This window comes from Gymnogyps californianus, chromosome 7, assembly GCF_018139145.2.
Source record: "Gymnogyps californianus isolate 813 chromosome 7, ASM1813914v2, whole genome shotgun sequence".
NCBI lineage: Eukaryota > Metazoa > Chordata > Aves > Accipitriformes > Cathartidae > Gymnogyps > Gymnogyps californianus.
In genome coordinates, this window is record NC_059477.1 from 7578765 (window position 1) to 7598572 (window position 19808).

General features: G+C 35.0%; 1 long non-coding RNA gene across 2 annotated transcripts in view; it reads right to left on the reverse strand.

Annotated features, from left to right (window-relative positions):
• LOC127018705 (uncharacterized) overlaps positions 1–19808 on the reverse strand; it is a 271118-nt gene that overhangs the window by 116406 nt on the left and 134904 nt on the right. For both annotated transcript variants that reach the window (XR_007766811.1, XR_007766810.1), the window contains exon 3: positions 5181–5254. This is a non-coding gene — a long non-coding RNA (uncharacterized LOC127018705). The remainder of the gene's footprint in view (positions 1–5180; positions 5255–19808) is intronic.

The following is a 19808-nucleotide window of genomic DNA, read 5'->3' on the forward strand; positions in this document are numbered from 1 at the left end:
GAAGTATTGTTCTTTTATAAAAAGTCCTCAGATAATTGTATATCAAACAACCCTGACTCTCAAACCACTCTTGAAATCAGGCACAGGGCTAGAAAACTCAAACAGAAGGGGATACTGTGAGAAGCAAGCAAGCAATGAGGGTAACAGGTAGGAGTATGATATTGGTATGAAAAACCCCCAACCCTCATTAACATACGTTTTTCCTTCCATTACTTATATATGTAGGTATCATACAACCTTAGTCTACTCTTATTGTTTGTTTTATTTTTGCCTTTGTTTTAATTTCTCCCAAAGATTAAATCTTGCCTATCATTCCAAGAAACACACAGAGACTCTCTCCAAAAATCAAACTTGATGGATGAAAAGGAGAAATGTGATATGATATTGTAAGAGGAGATAAAGTAGGTTTGACAATTTGGGAAACAAAAGGTGTAATCAAGACTAGTAAAGTTATGCAGTAGCAGAATTTTAGCTGACTTAATAAAAGAATATACTATGTTTTAAGAAATCATTTTAAGAGGAAAGCAGCAGGTGGTGTCAGCAATACCAATTTAGTGAGAGTATCCTGTGCTTTTTAATAAGCTAGTGCCTCACCAACAGCAAAATCATTCAGATGAGAACAAATGGTATTGTGGAAAACAAACCAGACTTCACAGTTTTATATTAAAAAAATAAATAATGCATTAAGAGGAGGAAAAGTGAAATACCAGGCAAAAGGAGACATTTAATTAATATGTTTTATGGTCAACTTATATTATGGTCCAGTCCATAATATTTTCTATGATTTTTTGAGATTGCTTTACAGCTTTCTAGTAAGAAGCCCACAGCATTCAATATAACACTTTCAGAAATATACAGATTTTTTTCACAGACAGTAGGTCTTATCGACCTTCAGTCAGCTAAAAGTTAGGTTCAAGCTAGTTTTAAGCCAGTTTAAAAAGGCACTTTAATCACTGTAGATTACTTGAATTTGTTCTCCCTTATGGAAGGAGTTTCATCATAACACAAGTGTCCTCAGATCATTAACGGAATCTAAAACATCACATTTAAATGAAGTGACTGAGATGGTAAGCATTGCATCGGATGAATACAAACACAAATGCACAGATAGGTGAAGAACACACATCAGATAAGGTGTGAATTTCCAGCTAATCAAATACTTATTACATGTTCTAAATTTATGATGTTGTCTCACCCTTCCTTCATTATGTTGCCATAAAAGCTACCACATAGACATACCTGCTGTAAGCAAAAAACAATCAACAATTTCATGAGTAACAATTTAAAATTACAAGATCAATAGCTATATTTATCCAATCCATCCTATCCTGCATAGACATGAATAAAAACGCCCAAAACGAAACCTCATCTGAAGCCACTTGGTTCCCTTTGGAACATGGAGCAGCAACCAACAGTGACTTAGTTTTGATTAATCCCTCAAAACAATTATCACTGCACAGTTTGGGAAAAATATAACTGGTAGGAAATATAAATTGCTTATTGAGGTTTTGGAGGGTCTTTGGACCCGTTCTTCAAAGCTGTCTGCTATTACCTGTCATCTAGCCCTTAAAAGATCAAAATAATAATAATAATGCTATAAAATATGAATGTTATCATGTATCTTGCAATTTTTTTAGATTAACACAGTGATATAATACGTTACTATTATTGATTGATCCTCCAGGAAGGAAAAAAAGCCACAGACATGGCAAATTATTTAGCCAATGTATCTAAGAAACATTACTATGATTTGTATGTTTCCTTTTATTGGAAAAGTATTTGCTGAATATACAACAGAGACATAATGTATATTTACTTGTTCCTCAAATAAATGAATAGTAAGCACTTTACCAGGCCTTTTAGGTCTTGGCTGGCTCTCCTTGAAGATATATTGCTGCTTATTAGCAAGGACTTGCTGAGTTTTCCAAACAATAAGGGAAATTTCTAATTTGTCAACAAAGCTCCCTCTTAAGTACTTATACTGGCTTCTTACTCAAATGAGAAGTACAGGTAATTTCTCATGGATCTTCACTTGTTCTTAATGTTTATCACTCCCCAGTTTTTCTAGGGACTCTAACCAAAGATGCCCAAAGCAGAGAGAGAACTGAAGGAGTTGTGTGGTAGAATGTGGTGGACACCAGGGAGCAGTCTGAAAGAGAAACTTCAGCAGTCGGAAGAAATACTGACTACTAAGAGATATATGTGACAAATGAAACAAAGGAACAAAAACTTGACAAAGGCACAGAGAAACATGCAAGGCAGGGGAAAAAAAGTGGAAAGGAGAAGTGATATTTCAGAAAACACTATCTGAAGGGAGGTAGCAACGCTGTTTCAGAATGTAGTATACAAAGATTTGTGTATCTTTGGTTTGTTTGATGTGGAACATTTGATTATTATTTTTTTATATTACTAAATATTTTACTCCATGAACAACTTTAATCTGTAACTTCTCCCAAAATGTGGCTTATGATATGCCTGATAGTAGTTGCCAGCAAGCTAAGTGGCTACATAACTTCACTATTTCGCTTGTGTTCAGCAAGTAGCTGCATTTAAAAACCACAAATATTTCTAAATAATATTTTGCCATTTTAGGAATTGCGTGGTTGCTACATGACAATATGAGAAGAAAGGTAGCTCTGTTCAGATAAGTCTGTTTGATATAAGTCTTCTATGTTAACAGATTCTCTACATGTTTCAATAAAATTCTATTCACATTAAAACTACTGAAAATATACAACAGTAAATGTGGTAGGAACAGGTCTCTACTGACTGAGGAAGTGTCTGTAGTTTAATGAGTTTAATTACATGTATAATTAATTATGTGTATTAATACATAATAATACAGATGATCACTGTGTAGGAATGAAAAGCAGACACGTCATCTATTTACATTTCATGATAAAACTCTCATCTATTACTTTTGCATGCCCAAAATTCAACACAGTTTTCACACTTAAACAGTGATTCTCAGGAAACTGTTATTTAAAAAATGTTGGGGCAGTACGGACTGTTATCACATGTGATATTTTCTTATGACAAGTTTAAGTTCCTTTTCTATGTGTTACTCACAATCTACCAACATGAAGCAAATCCAAATCTATGAATTCCATGTTATACCCCCAATGCAAGGGGCCTGTAACTTTTCTAAGAAAACTTTGTTAGAATCACACCATTAAATAAGTTAATTAATGCAGACTGCTAGAAAAGTAAAGGGAGAAGTGTTTGAGGAGATTGTGGGGTAATAATGATGGGGAGAAATAGCCATGTAAAGAGATTGTTCTCTCTGATAACCACCCTAAATTTGTATTCCCTTCTCTGGCATTGCTCAGAACACAACCATAGATTTAGTGTGGCATCTGGGTCCCTTTTGCTATCTGTCAGGCCTAAATACAATTCTGGATGAGAAAAAAGTAAAGCCCGATGTGAGGGCAGTAAACAACATATTTGCAGGGTGATTGTCCACAGTGGTAATGCCACCATTCCTATATCCCTATCAAGTTGGAATCTGCTGTGCCGTATTATATGAAACATTTTAATATTCCTTTAGAAATACACAAAAGTTTGGCTTCAATAAGCAGAACTTCCGATGCTTCATTATACATTTTCTAGTCTGTTCTAATATTTTGTAACATCAAGAAAATCATTAAATTAGAAAATCTCTGTTCACATTTTTGCTCTGAATTGATTCTCTTCAGTAATTTCTAATCTGATACTTCGAAGATGAAATGAGCCATATCAAATGTCTATACGTGTCTAGTATAGACTAGATGTTTCCAGATGCTCAAACAAACTGAACTCAATGTACTCACAACTGGCAGAAGTGCTGTATCTTTGCTCTGAAGCACATAATAATTTTTTCTCTGCAGAGCAGAAAAAAATTTTTCCAAGAACTAAAACTTCTTTACAGAAGTTAGAGTGCCTTTTGCTGATGAAGGTTAGGGGGTTATTTTGCTGTTGCCCCACCCTGACCCCAGATTTCCCTCCATTCTCAAACGTACCAATGCCCAAGTACAATATCTACAAAAAAAGACTGCAACTATCAATCCCCCTATGATAATTATATAGTACAGTGGAAAACATATGAATAATTTGGAAATTCATCAATTATGCTATTATTTAATCTAAATATACATTTGGTAAATTGATGATGAAAGACTCCACACTCATCTGTTTGCTTCTTGTGTTAAAGTTAATTTTTAAGGTTTTTTTTCAGCAGGAGCAGAAAGCACCCAGTGCAAAGAGGGATCATTCTGGACTTGCTGGCGCTATGAAAATCTGTTAGTAACAATATATGAGTTAGAAAGTTTTAAAAAGGTTTCAAAAATACTGTAACGCTTCGCAAATTCTGAAGTGCATTTTTGGTCACCTTCTTAATACACTGTCCTGGTCTCAGCTAGGACAGAGTTAATTTTCTTCCTAGTAGCTGGTACAGTGCTGTGTTTTGGATTTAGTAGGAAAATAATGTTGGTAACACACTGATGTTTTTAGTTGTAGCTAAGTAGTGTTTATACTAAGTCAAGGATTTTTTCAGCTTCTCGTGCCCAGCCAGCAAGAAGGCTGGAGGGGGCACAAGAAGCTGGGAGGGGACACTGCCAGGACAGCTGACCCAAACTGGCAAAAGAGCTATTCCATACCATATGACATCATGCCCAGTATATAAACTGGGGGAGCTGGCTGGGAGGGGCGGATCGCGGCTTGGGAAGTAACTGGGCATCGGTCAACGAGTGGTGAGCAATTGCATTGTGCACCACTTGCTTTGTATAGTTTAATTCTTTTAGTATTACTATTGTCATATTATTATTATCATTATCATTGTTTTTCATTCCTTTCTGTCCTATTAAACTGTCTTTATCTCAACTCACGAGGTTTTTTTCCTGATTCTTTCCCCCATCCCAGGGTTGGGGGGGAGTGAGCGAGCAGCTGCGTGGTGCTTAGCTGCCAGCTGGGGTTAAACCACGACATACATGTACATGCCTAATACACAGACTCAAAAAACATTCATGTGGAAGTCTCTAAAATATATGCACCATGTTCAAAAAGAAACAAAGAACACACAGATTGGTTCCATGTATGAGAAACAGTTCCATCAAATTATGTTTTCTTTTACACTTGGTCTAATCACAAAGCTCAATGGCTCCAGTCTGATATATGAGGCTTCTACTGAAGCGTAAAGTTCCTACCTTTATCTGCAGCCCAAAACATCACTAAAGCTCCAGGTTACCCGTCACGGCATAAATGTACAAGCAGATCTAGCCTGAAAAAAAGGGGCATGATATGAATATAAGATCCTTTTTGAAATAGTACTTTAAACAGCTTTAAAGAGAAATCAGCACAAACATATCACATTATTTTCCATTGGCAAGCAGAATAAAGATCAGGACACCCCGCCATCAGTGACATTCAGACTACAGCTAGAGAATACACGACAGTGCTTATACATAGATCTGAGGATGCCTATTCACTTGTCATTATTTAACAAGTGGATTTCTCTGTTTTCCCAGAATTTTGTTTTTACTTTGCAACAGCTTTCGTTTTTTCTTTTTGCCCTCACGTTTGGTTTTTTTTTTTAATTTTTTAAAAATTCTTTCTTTCTCTACAATAGAGTGCGTGTATTAGTTCCAGGGACAAACATGGTTTTTGAAACTTCTGCATTCATACCAAACAACAGTGGCATCTTGGATGTAAGCTGTTTCCAAGCTGTGTATCATATCTGACTCTTCAAAATGAAATCAGGAAATATAGCTAAAATATATAAGCCAATTACTTTTAGGCAAGTTATCAAGTAGATGTAGAAGTAAAATCAAATCAGATAATCTACTGCATCTTAATTACTAGCAACGTTCTCTCTTGCTTATGAGAATCTAAATATTCATTAATTCTGAGCAATTAACAATTATGAAATGAAAGTCTGTGATGCTGAAATTTAGAATAAGGTATGTCAGAGTTCAGTAAAAGATGCATGAATTAACTTCTTAACATTTTCTATCAAGAACCTTTCATGAGCACCATGGTGACAAATTATTTACTATAAATGTATACAGATCAGGATGCTGAAGTCTGAAGAAGCTACTAAAGCAAATGTTTGTTCTAGACACATGGGATGACGATAGCTTTTTATGTCTATGTACTCTATGCAGCAGTGTGTTCAATTCAAAGTACAAGAATTCAACTCTCCATTCACAATGTGCTCAGGGGTGCTAATACAGTATCACGAGAAAACAGCTGTGTGGATCTATGCCAAAAAATAGCAGAAAAAACATAATTTTGCCAGGAAACATATATTCTATTTAAGCCTAACAAGCCTCTGGATCTTGCTTGCATAAATTCCCTATTACTCACGTCTGTTCCAGTTGTAAAGTATAATCAGTCTCTCTTTCAAAAGTGTCACGAAACGCAAATATAGTTCATCAAGAATCTTCTGCACTTTTAAAATAAGGTATAATCCAACCTTTCATAAGTATATGCTATGAAGTCTTCAATGACAAAACGGATAGCAATTCATCAGGATCATAGACTTGTGCAACTTGTATTGCATAAAGTAACAAAACCAGGAAATGGAAACTAGAACAGAAACACACAATTTGGTGTAGAGTCTTGACTCCTCAGCCTGCCTTATATAAAGAAAGTTAACATTCTTTGAAGTAATTTTATCTTTTTCAACAAATAAATGCAACTTCATCAAAAATCTTGAATTCATTATTGTTATGTGATCTAAATTAATGAGAACTTAGGTATGTGACTATTCAATTTTACCACTATAAGCATCTCACCTGCATGAGAACTATTTTTACCCATGTTGATATTAGGAATACACAACAATGTTAAAAACTTAAGTTCCACCTTTAAACTTCTGAATTTCTGCTTGAAATATATTGGAACAATTACTTGTATAATTTAGTGCTATCAGTAAGAAAACTAATGAGAAGTCCCTGAAGAGACATTAGGGAATATTTTGAAACAGTGAATACGATGAGTAACCAATTTCTTTTCCCAATCATCAGAGGCACATCTATTTCTGCAGGAAGACTTATGTTACGTTCAACTTGAAGGTTAATTAGAAAGTAGGTTACCAAGGGCAAAAGGTTCCGGAGGTATAATTTTTCTCTTAACTTTCAGTGATATGATGTGATGTATGATACAGTTTAATCGAGAAACTTTGAAAACTAGAAAAAAATATTTACAAGTTCTATGAATAGAAAACCCTCTGATTCAGACCATTTTCACAGATATAGCAAAATGTCATATTTACCAACACAAGCAACATGGTAGCTTACTGGCACCAGTCCTCTCTCACTCCACATTCTCACTCTGAACTAGTTGTTTTTGCAGAAAATCAAAAAGTTGTCCCTATTCATAGTAATGTAAGTCTAACAGACAGAGCAATTCAGAGAGTGCAAATTCCTCCAGGTCTTTGCAAGGTGTTATTTGTCAGTGCAATAATCCACTAGGTTGAACTACTCATTTTCCTAAGTGTAAAAGTCAAAGTTCTCTCCTTTAAGACTTTCTAGTATTTAAACCTTCATCAAACATTTCTTCTTTTCCTCCCCTTCTGGGGAAAAATAGCAAGACAACTTCTCTCTTTGCCTTAGCAAGTTTGTCACTTAATAAAATGTTCTAAATCATTGAATCAGATGCCTTTTGCTCTTCTTCATTTTCTAAAATTCTTAATAAAAATTTACATAATACATCAACCGGTTGCAAGTGACTACAGTTCCTCCACAACCATAAGCTTTTGCTTACTGAGCCAATCACTTGGTGGCTTCTTCCAGGCAACACACAAAAGCTTCTCCTTCTTGAAATAGCAACAGTTTGTTTTGTGTCTTCTCTTTCCATGCTCCTGGGTAAAAATATCCAAGTACAATGCTTTGCTTCTGTGGACATTTTACTACCTTCAGTCTTTACACCTTAATCTCTTTCAGTTTGCATCGCTTCTCTGCCCTAGTACCTTTATATTTTTCCTAGAATATATACATATAGTAACTTGGTAAAATACTTTTCTGGTACATTACACCTGCCCAAGTATTTTTCTGGGTCAGGTCTTTTTCTAATCTGAAAATAAAATATATGTGCATGTATGTGTTGACTCTTTGCCACACTATAAATATCACAAATGGAAATGAAGTCCTGCATTTTCCTTCAAAATTAGACTTCTGTAAAAAGCTATAAAGTTAAAAAATACATTACACAGCTTCTCTGGGACAGTATGCAGGTCATACAATTCAATTTATGCTTCATCAAGGTACTTTGAAATTAATTCATTGAATTAATCATTGATTAGTTTAAAGCATAAAACATAAGTTAGTCCTTAAATGATGTACTGGACCATTCTTCTGGAATTTTGCTTGAAAAAAAAAAGTTATACCAGAATTCTACCCAAGATCATTTAGAAAATTTTGGGTATTTCAGTTATGTAAATTGCAATTAAGTACTAGTTAAAATGCCAGTACCACAATGAGCCAAGCCCATGTATCAGTGCATTTTAAAATTCACCAATCAAAACTGAAACTTTAAATTAAGACATGCCCCTCACTCCTACCCCACTCATTTCACTAGCATCTACTAAGGAAAATCAATACTAACAGAACTGCAATCTGTTACATCCTAGAAGCGAGTAGGATGAAGGAAGCTTTTTTGAGTTGGTCAACAAACCCTTCTGTATTTATTTGTAGAAACTCCTGACCCTACAAACATCTAGCCTGATATGTTGATGATGAAGTGATGAAAATCTGCTGCAGGTTGCACCACTGGCCTGCCTGGAATTACAAGTAGCTTGACACACAAGCAGCCAAACAAACTTCGGAAACCATTAAAAGAAATCCCTGAAGTTACTAGCTTTTGTATAAATTTTCTGTTCTTTGGTGAGTGTGATGGATTGGTCTGTTAGGTTGTGCAAAGCCCCAGATGGCTGGCTGGCAAAAGGGTTAAATAGGTAATGGATGTTATTCATATAGAAATCTTCTAAGTCCCAGAGAAAAATGAACAACAAAGCAAACGGAGCTTACTCTGCAGGGGTGTTTACTTCTTTTCTCTTGCTCCTTCTCCATATCTGAAACAATACACTTTTTGCCTTAGAGTAATGCATTATTGAAGAGAGCGCATTGTGTTGGTTAAAAGCTATGAGACTACTTGAGATGAGGCTGATTGGCTTGAACATTTTAGACCCAAGAATTATGAAGCCTACACCACTAGAGATTTACGTCAATTTGAAAGTTCAGCTTCGGCAGAAGCCTGTTGCAGTCCTGAAGGCAACTACTCTAATCTGGGAAATTTCTGAAGTTTAGATAGTTTCTGAAACTGGCAGAATAGCTGTACATCCTTTTTTTTTTTTTTTTCCTTCACCCTCCCCCCCCCCCCCCTTTTTGTTTTTTTAGATGAAGATTCACATGGTTCTCAATACCTATGCAGTGGACAACACAAACTTCTCATAGGAAAGTTAGCTTAAAAATATATCAGTAAAATTCTATACAAATTAGATGTGACTGCTGTATAGGAACACTTCATCTGGCCTGAAAAACCACATCTCTGAACTGCACTGACGCTCCATCTATGGTGTTCTCAAACTGGCTGCACCGAACACTAAGTAGGAATCAGTAATCGATGTTCGGCACAACAGGACTGCACAATAATATCGAAAAATTTTGCACTAAGGTTTTTCCGTTCAAAGGAATAATGGTTTGGAAAAAGTGTTTCAGAAGTAGGTTACAAGCAAACACAACTTTTTAAATAGATCAAGAACAGACAAGTTTGCACAAATCCAGAGGGACCGAATACAGAGCTGGACTGCATACAGGTACATGAAAGTCAAAGTTGATTAAGCTACATATATGTGCCCATTGCTAGACCAATCTAATCATCAGAAAATATGAGAAAAAAATTGATTTATCATTGGGAAATTTCAGTGAAGACATCTTTTCACTGCTGAACAATAATGAAAACAACAGGTGAAGTATTAGAAAGCCTAAGAAATACCTTGGACATTACTGAAAATACTGCAAAAATCCTATTCTAAAAGTCAATAGCGCTCATGTAACTCCTAGTATGTTCTGCTCAGACACACTTTTTCAAAAAGAGTAGTAACAAAGAATTTAGACATAAGCAAAAATAAAAGACCTGAGGGTTTACCAAAATGGAAAAAAATGTAACCACAAAACAGAGACACTTCAAATTGCTTCCAGAATGCTTCTGAGGAATAAAAAAAACCACCACCAACAAAAATCTATTTGTATAGTGTTCCTCTTTACCAATTCCTTCTCACCATCATCTTCTTGCTAAGTATCAGTTAGTCTCATATAGCAAAACCTTGAACAGTTTTGGATTTTCATCTTTGGGTTCCTTTTTTGTTTTGTCTCTGAAACAATGAAGTCACAAAAAGAAATCTTCACATTCCTTAAAAAAGACCAGGACTCATTCAAGTGATGGAGAAGGCTTTTTGCAGTTACTACAATTTTCATCTGTATTGATTTCATTCCAAAACCCTTTAAAAACTGTATCACCTCTTAGTGCACAGACACAGCAGCATTTCTCAGAGATTCCAGTGTGAAATTGAGGACTGTGTCCAAGAGTATTAAAGGAGCAGTTGAAGTTACCAGTGCTATCAAGATTCTTTTATAATTATTAAACTATTCTTAAACAGAATTTTAGATTATCCTTTTCCAACTAATCCTCAGTTGGGTTTAAACTTTTTTTTTTTTTACAATTACTTAATAAGCAATTAAGAAAATTAGGGAGTCATAAATGCTATTGTAAAATTTTGGTCATATGTTCACAGGTTTCAAGAGTTAAGATCAAGGTGATCCTTGGCTACACTTTTGTTCCTTACTTTTCTCATTGGGAGAATGCTCTCTAAAACAATTTTAGAAGATTCCTAAAAAATTGTAAGATCAGTTTTATACACTTTATATACACACTAGCTAGTTTTTGCACTAGCCACAAAATGAGTTGTAGTCAAACACTGGAACAGGTTTGCTCAGAGAGGTTGTAAAGTCTGTGTCTGTGGAGATATTCAAAACCCAGCTAGACAGAGTCCTGGGCACCCTGCTCTAGCTGACCCTGCTCGAGCCGAAGGGATGAACTAGATGAACCCAAGAAGTTCTTTCCAACCTCAATGATTCTGCAATTTGTAATTACCTTAACGAGGCAGGAGAAAAGATTGTACTCTGACAGACGTATTTTGATGTCAGATATGTTACCAAGTACGAAGCTTCATTAAAAAACATGAAGTGAACAGTTTATGGTACACTTCAGTTACTCTCTCTCCATTCTAATAAAGTATTGTCTTGCCTAAAATCTTGTAAAATCAACAGTAGGAATGATCCTAAGTCTTATCTTCTATTTAAAGTGTCAGTAGGTAAAAAACAGCAGTGAATCAAAGCTTAGATTTCTCATACATGTGTTTATAGAAACTAAATGATATATATTAATATATCTAATAATCAACCTTTATATAATACAATTTTCAAAAAGAATATTGATATCACTTTGAAATATTGGTTTTCCTTTTATGCAGTAAAACAATAGCTAATGGGTATAATTACTTTGTAGGCTTTCTTAATAACCAGTTTTAATATTATTTAATGATCAAGTACATCATTCTTCAATCTAGCATGGATCTTGAGAAGCCTTGTAAAAGTAATATTACGTTGACTCAGATTCCTGGATGATAGACAAATAGATTCTATTTGTTATTCACAGACTTTAGTATTGAAGAAATATTGGATTTAAAAGAGGCTTGGGAATATGAGATTTTGCTTTTTTCCCCCCACAAAAAAAGAATAACATTTTCCTCTTGTATATGTTTCACAGCCAAAATACTATCCAGAATCAGTGCACAAAATTGCAATACAGAGTTGCAAGTCATCTCATACAGCATCGTTCTGTTCATTGGCAACACACAGACATCTGTACGTTCATCACAGAACAGACAGAATACTTTAGATGACCATGCAGCCAGCACAACTTTAAGTCACCACCAGTTTTCTGTAATTGTTCATTAACTGTATATTTGCAGACATTCGTACAGTACTTCCAAATAAAGTAACAGGGATTACTACAATCCAAGCATAAAATTAATTTCTTAGTCACAAAAATTGGTTTCCTAATACTCTTCTAGAAATCAGATGTTTCTAATGTTCTTTGCTATAGTCATCAAAAAAGCCAAAAAAAAAAAACCCACTCAACAAAAAACCCATACACACTCAGGGCACAGAAACACAGAATCTGTCTTTTCAGTAGATTAAAATCCACAATACAACAAAAGAGCCTGTATGTATATATTCACTGCATCCTTCTCATCCTCATCCCATCTCCTCCAAAAGCCTTAGGATAAGCTGGTGGAAGGAATAATACCCAAAAATATTTCCTTTTTAATGTGTTTTTCATGCATTTTTGCTTTTGTGTGTGTATATATATACACAAGTTTCCATTTCATTTCCATTATCACTGTAAAATATACTCCATACGCTATATTCCAATGAAGTATCAAGTCTGCAAAATAGCAGAAATAAATAGCAATATGTGAAATGGATGTACCTGTACTTATCTGAATCCCAATACTTGCTACTGATCTACAAATACATCGTAGAGGAGCAATCTTTACTTCTTGTTGATCACTGACTGTCTAAAAATAGCCATGGTAATGCTGAAGCCATTCAAAAGCATCAGTTTGGATGTTTATGTGGTAGAAGGCTGTCTGTTATGTGCAATGTGTATTACTTGAAATCTCTGAATACCTAATTCCTGCCCCAAAATAAGACTTGCTAAAGTAATTGGAAAATATGCTGCAGCCAAGCAACCTATTTCAGAACTACAGTGTATAGTGTCTCATTCTCCCTCATATGGAAAAAATAGATGAGAAGTAACATAATCTAATATTGCCAACGAGACGAATTGGTTCAAAAATATTAACAATAAAAACACAGCATAATAGTTGCAGCTTTCCATGGATGAAGTCTTTCTCTAGTGACAAGAGCACCACCTATAGACTTATAAAATCATCTTTTCATTGTGTTTGCCCTTAAAACACAGCACCTTAGTTTCTAGTCTTTAAAACTGTACAATGTTTCACCTGTCACAAACTAATACTTAACAATAGTGCAGTAATGGTATAGAATTTATATCAGCTAAGACTCTGGCCCTATTTCCTTAAAAACAGTTATATTTTTAGAATATGAGCTCCGGCAAAAAAAAATATTGATAAAGACTACGACATTTGGCTTGAAAGAGACTTTCAATAACATTGCCTTTTAACAGTCCTTAAAAGACAAATGGATATATAACAATTAATACATACTAAGTTATCTGTATGAGTGTGTGTGGAAACAATAAAAACACTGAATGCTATTAAGTTAGCTTTAACATCACTGTACCTTTTCTGTTTTGTTAGCTACACATGCCCTTACAATGCAGTAAGGAGCAGAGAGTAAATCCATTATTTGCTTGGCAAGGGCTCAGTCATTCCACTAGTTTCACTGAAGTCAGGGAGGCTGCACTGGTCACACAAGAGGTTCACAGTTCAGTCCTGAGGGGCTTATTTCAAGATCTGTGCAAACCTTGACCTAATGATAAATATACTGATAAGTTGATAACACTGTAAAATAACAGAATGTTAACATGTTTTGCTAATATTATAGAATCAATCAGTACAATTCAACTCACTTTCCTTAAAATACCAGTCTTTTCACTTCATGAAAGCAAATACAGAATTTTCTATTTCTACAAAAACATCAAGATACTGGGCGGCTATAAAAGTTAAAGAGGGATGGTGAATTAAGGAGGAAAAAGAAAAATCAAGCAAACTGCTTTTTCAATAATTTAATGAGTAGACATACATGAATGACATTGACTTATTCCTAATTACTCCTAGTAATTTTCTACTTTAGAAAAAGGTTAAACTAAACCAGAACAGAGCACTCTTTCAAAAAAAAAGTTTTCAGAAATAACCACAGGGAATAATTTTTCTGAAGACTTAGTCACAATTAACACTAGGCATAGGCAAGCTCCAATTTAATTTTGTTCCTACTTAAATGGAGTGTGTAACATCAGTTGTAATACGCTTTACATTTACATCTAAGCCACATAACATAGCATGAATTTTTCCCCATCTCAGCTACGTGTCATGATAGGAATGATAGGATATAGGAGGCAAAACTCTCACATCTTCTGTCTTTTTCCTGTCAAAATAGCATGATATTACCATCACAGAAAGCCTGATGTCTTTCTTAGCTAGTAAGAAGAAACACATGTAAAATCCTCTAGTGTTTTTCTTTGTTTGAAAGAGCAAATTTACAAAAAAACAACTGGATTTGCTCAATTCTTTCTCATCAGTCATCTGAGTAATCTTATTAAGAACAATCTGACTCCTTATGTGTAAATTTTAGGCCAAGAGATTTGCAAAAATACAGAGATTAGCACTACAGTTACCAGGTCCTTATCTGAAGTGATTAAAACAAGATTGGTATTTACTGGGCCTAAGTTTGGATTTACATTGCTGCAAGGTCAGTTTCCTTGATTTTTATCTAGGATAAAAAGGTTTGCTGTTTCTTGTACTCTGAATAAATTCCTTTAAATGATCAGTTTCTAGCTCTGTTCATTCACTGCTGTTCAAGACTGTACACAACAAAAAGAAGGAACCATACTATAAAAGCTCTCCTTAGAAGCCTGAGTTAGTGGGTCAATTAACTAGCCGGCCAACAAAACCTAGGAAAACCGCCTGCCCTCCAAAAGGATCTAGTAGTAAGGTTTAATAGTAAGGAGGATGACCTGCTATTGGGGAAGCATGAGGAACATTTAGAAAAGAATAATAAAAAGAGTTTTCATTTTCACACAACCATGTGAATGGAATTCAGTGGTTCAGCCACAAATAAACCTTCAAGACCAGGATTTTCTTTCACCCTTAAGCATCTCAAGATGCTTTTGCAAATGCACAGGTGTTAAATCTTGGTCACTGCCATTTCTCTTTTCCCCTCATATATATAATTTTTATTATTTATTTTACAGTAGTGCTGAAGAGTTCCAAGTTGTAGACTATGACCCCAGTGTGCGGGAACTGCAGAAAAGCAAAATAAAAGGAGAGTTGTCGTGCATGCAAGTCATTACCCATGGTCATATAATATTTTGTAGAAGACAGAAGACTTCAGACATTATAACCAGACCAAGAGAGGAATACCAAGAAAGATCATCTCTTGGCCCACTTGATCATATCAGCACACCAGGTAGATGTCCAAGTATTCCCAAGTTAAAAGTAATTTTTAAAAGAGTTAAAAGAGCTCTGCAGATGCTTTGCAAAACTCCTCCTCCTCCTGAGAAAGAAAGTTAATATCACTAGCAAATTTGAACGCAGTAATGACCTTTCAGGTATGCAAAGACTCCTAAGAGTACAGCAACTAATGGCTTATACAGTAGAAAACAGAAAGGTTTTAAAATTGAAAAATTGGAAGTTGAATAGCAGATGATGTAGACAAAGCTGACAAGTTAGGAAAGTCACCCTTGCAGCAGCAATCTTGACAGAGGTGAGCGGGAAAGAGTGAATTTGTCAAAGGCAGAACTATGGAGTTATGAAATGAAGGGATTCTGACTAAAAGTATCAATTATGTGGATTGGTAGGTTACAGTATGTCATAGAGATGTTATGCAGAAAGAATGTGAAAGAGCTACAGATGGCCTGAAGGTGAAATGCTAGACAAGTTCTTGTCAAAGAGCCACGATTCCTACACGGAATAGTCATAAGCTTCTTCACAGCTTGAATCAAGCTGTTGCATCACCTATGTGCACTGTGAAAATTCAGGGAATTCAAACAGTTCTTGTATAATACTGTATTAGACTCCCAACTGATTTAAAACAATTTATTATTAAACAGCAATTTAACTTTTCATTCTCTTTTATTACTTAAGGACATAACTATACTACTTAATTTAAGTACTAAAGAATTCACTATGAGAGGCCACTGGAGAATGCATTGAGATTACAGCTCTGAGTAAGAAAACACCGGTTTTCCGATTTGTTCATATTAACTGGCAATACGCTTATAATAAATTTATGCAATCAACACTAAATTCATGAAAATAACTGCCTGACAGAGAGAATGACTGTCTAATGAGAGCTCAATATAGAGGACTAAAAAGTGATGTCAGAAGCTAATAGTTTTAAAGCCTCCTACAACCAGAAAAGCCAAGGTGGAAGAAACGATTTTAATTATTTTATTCTTTTACAAGGTAGACGTTTACGATGACTAAAATTACCATGAGACCTCACACTCTTATATTTAATTCCACCCCATTTATGTTGGGAATTGTTTCCTTAACTGTTGGAAAAAAAATACCATTTTTCTAGCCTAAGCAGGAGAAACACTTCTTTTTCCCTAAGCCAAGCTCACACTAAAGAAAGCTATTAGATTTTCTTTGATGGATTTTTCTCATTTATTTAATCCACCAAGGGTTAGTAGGGTAGTTGTAGGAAGTACATTTGCAAACAATCAAGTTGTGATTATCACAATCATGACTTTTTGCTTTTGCCTGCCCAGGCAGCAAACAAAAAATATTGGATCTGGACCACTGTGCAGCAGGCTCCTGAAAAACACTGCAAGATACATGTGTGTGCACTTATATTCATAAGGATTTGAAAAAAGATGATGAAATTTCTTTTTAATACAATGTCATGGACATGATCTTACTTTTGGCACAGTTGGAAACAAATTGCCAGCAATGTCAGAAGTCAGAAAGAGCACCTGATTCAATGTAGTTTCCAAATCAATGAAAAGCATTTCAAGCTTTCTAACTGTCAAGATTTTTCTTTATCACTTGTCACCATATTAAGCAGCTCTGTATTTTAGGGACACCATGACTCTGGACTTTCTCCTGGCTTTTGTGAAATTATACTTCATTGGTGTGAAAACTTCCCCTATATTCTCTCAGTCCTAAATAGTCCTTTTCAGAATCTAGTAGATAGCTTCAGGTAGAAGCACAAACTGGTGTTTGGATCTTGGTGTTAGTTTCCTTCACAAAGTAGGCATATTTCAGAATACAGATGAAGCAAAAGGGGGTAATCCTTCTGTTCTCTTCTTTCCCCAAGTTGAAGTCCTTCCTAGGAAGCACTATATCTAAAAGTAATCTGAAAACCTTTGCTGTGGGTTCAGACTATTTGGTTTTGCTGCGTTTCTATAATTTCAATATAAATGTTTCTGAGAGTCAGTGCTCTAGTTCCTGCTGCATACACAGAGTTTCTGCTCAGGAGTTTGCGTGCGTGTGACTGCAGTTTGGTGATTATTCCAAATCATAGCTTTTTCCATAAAGAAGATTGCTTATATACACTTGCAAGCAATGGAAGGTAGCTACTGCGCAACTATTTCATTGGACTAAACCTTCACTTGACCACTCAGCTAGGCTGCTATCAGGGAATTTATTTGCTGGATCCCCTATGTGCCCATAGGCCCCTGAGTCTACAGAGAGCCCAGCTACTTCCCTCTGACTTTGGGTCATTCAAGCCCTTTCATGGGCTATAGGCTGTGCTAACACCTGACTGTGACTGTTTTAACATACAGTCTGACAAATCCAGTTCTGCTTATCCAGCCCTGATTCCTCACCTTCTCCTTAGTCATTCTTTTTTCTCAGAATCTCAAAGGTTCAAACCATTTCATTTAAATTCTTCATTACAATAGCCTCTAATCTTCAGAGGAGAAACAAAAACATAGGAGAAAAATGGACACATTCCTATTGATAAACATACTACAATTATTTCAGAAAGTTTTATACTTCCCTAAATCAGACTGGTTTTTATGTCTTTTGAGTACTCATTGTTCAAAGTGTCCTTTCACTAGGATTCTTTGCAAAGTAGAGTATTGTTCAAGTTGTTGTTAGATGAATCTGACCTAGTTTAGTATTTGAAATTAATTCTCTTCAAAAGTCTACCCAGTCTGGCAACTCAAGGAGATCTCAAGCTTAAGAAAAAGAAATTCTGAAAGTTATTGATAGAACTCTCTGAAGTTAAAAAAAAAAGTCACAGCACCTTTTGAAGCTTTTGTTCTGTACTAGAACAAAATAAAAGTTCCACTAATACTCTGTTTTTCCAAAAAGTCAATAAAAATCATGTAGTTTTTCTGTTGATGAAGCCTTCCTGGCTAAGCTTTGTGGTAATCCATACGGTCCCACGGACTATCTTCAATAGGAGGGGCTTCAACAGAAGCTGAAGAATTTTGCCAAGTTGTTTTAACCAGAGTAAAACCATCCCATGGGCATTTTGACAAAGTTACTAAGCTTTTCTTACAGAAGTGTTAAAACTTTGGACAGACATAATATCATTATGAGAAAGATATAAAAACAAATAAGTGCTATAATATAATTTGGAACAATAAGAATATCACAAAAAATCAATTTTACACTAGGCTGGCTGGGACATTTAACAAAGGATTCCTATGTACCACAACTCAGAGTGCCATAAAATTGAAGTAAAATTAAATAATATTTTGGTGCTTCAAGTAACAAAGAAGCAGGTTTAGAATGATATTTGTCAGAAAAAGTAATCAGCAGTAGAATGTGAAATGCATAAAGAGTATAAGAATGGAATTAATTTACAATTTAAAACAGGTATTTCCATCTTTGACGATATGAACAAGTAACTAGTTAGAAATATTTGTTCAAATAAAGAAAAGAATTCTTTTTTCTTTGCTTGGTTTAAATCAGAGAAAAACTTAAAAAAAAAAAATAAAGGTAAAGTATTTCCTGAATCTTGAAAACTTAATTATTCTAAAACATGTTCAGGCTTCAGAGAAAAGAAAGAACAAACCCAACAGAATTTCAGCAGATTCTAAGGAGAGGTTTTCCCGTTGGGTGGGGTTTTCTTCTTTGGGCTTGTGGTGGTTTTTTTGGAGTTTTTCTAAGCTTTTTTTGAATTTAGTCAGTTCAGTAGAGTTAGATCACATCAAACTGCCGGTCACAATGCATAAAGTTGTGCTCAATCTAATCTTGAAATTAAATTCAATTAAGCTTTACCTTTTGAGGTCTGTTTCTAAGAATTTTGAATATGTAAACAGTAAAACTGTGTCAAACAGATTTTTTTTTTTTTTTATTATGACTATTTCAGCTGGATACATTTTAAATTAAAGCTCTGGCTTAAAGAGTATTTGCAAACAAAAAAATCAGCTAGCTTTACTTCAAGTTGTAAAACACAATACTGGCTGAAGTGATTATTAAAACAGAGTACTGTACAAAAGCATCTTATCTGTGGTTGCAGAATAAATGCTTATCCAAACAGGATATTTTCCTCCTAATATTTGTAGACATTGTACAAAGGATGCGAGTAAATTGGCAAAAAAAGTGAATCCAGGCAAACTGACATTTGTATGGGTGGATGTATTCTAAGAACAGATAAGCGCACCGCTTCCTCCCAATCAACAGCCCATTTTCAGGACTCAGCCATTAAGCATGCAGAAAGTCACTGCTGTAACTAAAAAAGCTAGAGGAATGGCTTTTAATTTTAGCTAAGTACTTTTTGAGCAGTATTCTTTCCCATGTGATTATCCAGTGTCCACTGGAGATTACTCACTGGCAATAAATGGAAATATGAGACTAGATAAGCTCAGTTTATTTTTTTAATCTAACATCCTCAGACATTCAGCTTTTCCATTACTGCTATCAATCTAGCTATCTAGGGGACCTGTAGATATTATCCAACAAAAATGTTTATTAAATATCTCAACATAAAAACATGCAACACATCACATCTGTCTACCACTATGCTACTAAAATAATGCTTTGACATAACAGATTGAAGCACAAGTACTACATTAAATAAAATCTGTATTTCTGATGTATATTATCA